The sequence below is a fragment of the Penaeus japonicus genome, unplaced genomic scaffold, assembly GCF_977035675.1.
Source record: "Penaeus japonicus unplaced genomic scaffold, GWHDUDI00000001_assembly GWHDUDI00000019, whole genome shotgun sequence".
NCBI lineage: Eukaryota > Metazoa > Arthropoda > Malacostraca > Decapoda > Penaeidae > Penaeus > Penaeus japonicus.
In genome coordinates, this window is record NW_028234421.1 from 33,720,049 (window position 1) to 33,722,326 (window position 2,278).

The window sequence follows — 2,278 nt, forward strand, 5'->3', positions numbered from 1 at the left end:
TTTCTGATCTGTTCCTACTTTCTGACACAATTTCCAGATTATTACCTGGTTTACGTTATTCTATCTTCAGCAATTGTACTGTAAGTTTCCTTGCTGGTGAAATTCGGATGTAATTATGGTTTATCGCTGCAACAGCCTTGCCACAGAACTGAGTTTCCTTTGAGATATTGTCCTTGTTAATTATGCTTTTGATATAGACGTCCATCACAGTAGCATCATCAATAACAGGATCATTATTGTCAGCAATAGTTTTTGTTTGTCTGTTTGTTTGTTTGTCGCTGTTGCATCATCATCAGCTTTACTAATAATCTTAACTAGTATTACCATCATTTTCAATATTTGCTCACACTGACAACTAACGTAATAAGTGTTTCCTTACAATGGAAAGTTCTTGTATTCTTGCAGCTAGGAAAGTTCTAAGACCGTAGATGCGGCATAATTGCTGAAAGTTATCTATATAACTTGTGTAAAGAAGCTAGATCATATCATGTAAGATGATAATCAGTTTTAGTATTAAAAACAACGACTTTTGTGTGTGTGTGTGAGAGAGAGAGAGAGAGAGAGAGAGAGAGAGAGAGAGAGAGAGAGAGAGAGAGAGAGAAAGAGTGAAAGAGAGAGAGAGAGAGAGAGACAGAGAGAGAGAGAAAGAGAGAGAGAGAGAGAGAGAGAGAGAGAGAGAGAGAGAGAGAGAGAGAGAGAGAGAGAGAGAGAGAGAGAGAGAGAGAGAGAGAGAGAGAGAGAGAGAGAGAGAAAGGTAGAAAAAGAAAGAGAGAGAGAAAGAGAGAGACAGATAGAGAAAGAGAGAAAGAGATAGATAGATTGATACTGTATATAGATAGATAGATTGATAGAAAGAGAGAGAAAAAAAATAAAAAAGATTACTAAAAAAATATTCCAATCAAATCTTATCAGCTGATTCATTTCTCACCCGCCTCCCCCTTAGCCCCCCCCAAAAAAAAACAACAACAAAAAAAACAGCCTACCCTTCAGCATCTTACCCTTCTGTAGACCCGTAGATTTCTTTTCCAAAATATCACAACGAAGAGACAACAAAGACGGCCATTTATCGGTTCGGCGGTTATCTCTCGGACGAAGATTATTCTGCATGATTTGCAAAAAAAGAGAGAACGAAAAAAAAAAAGAAAAAAAAAATATATGCCTCATGGCTATCGTGCGAGGAAACGACCTTTATAAACGTTTTCGAAACCTTTGTAGTCAGCTCCTGAATTTGAATATTTTTGCGTCAAGGGCAAAAAGTCAGATGAGAAATTCTTTCATATATAATGTTAAGGAAACGTGTCTTTGGATTTATAGATGGATGTAATAATGAAGTTTTTTTATTATTATTTTTACTGTTTTATTTTATTTTTTTTATTTTTTTCAACAGTCAGTGTTTGTTATTTCATAGATATTATCACTTAAAGGTATTTTGTTGTTATTCTTTGCTATATCCGTCTCACTAGTATGAACCTTTTCATAATCATCATCTTCATTAGCTTTATCACATCCTGATCAATGTAATCATGATCATTATTCTTATCATCATTATCATGATCATTATCACCATCATGGTCATTTTATCATTAAATCATCATTACCATCATCACCATCATCATCATCATCATCATCATCATTATTATCATTATCATAATCCTTACCATCATTATCAACACTATCACAACTGCTACAACAAATACTACAATTTACTGTACATTATTCTAATATGATATCAGTGCTAACATAATTAATTATGATTAAAATAATTATGAAGAAGAAAAAGAAGATGATTATGAAGATGCTGTTGTTGCTGCTGATGATAATGATTATAAAGATGATGATAATGATCAAATGATGATGATGATGATAATGATGATGATGATGATGATGATGATGATGATGATGACGATGAGGAGGAGGAAGAAGAGGAAGAGGAGCAGGGAAAGGAGGAGGAGAAGAAGAAGAAGAAGAAAAAAAATCAGAAGAAGAAGGAGGAAGAGGAGATGGAAGAAAGAAAGAGGAGGAGGAGGAGGAGGAGGATTACTCTCACTATCAATGCCATTATCAAAATCACAAAGAGCATCAAAGATCACGGAGACAATATGAAAATAAAATCAAAGTTATCATCTAACCGTCACTTACGAAGACAACAACACAGCGGCGCAAATCGATAGCGGGCAAATTTTAGCTGACGCCACATCACCCAAACCTTACACCGCAGGATTCTCTAATCGTCTTGCGTAACTCGACCGAAAATGGGATGGGTTTCATGAGAGAAATT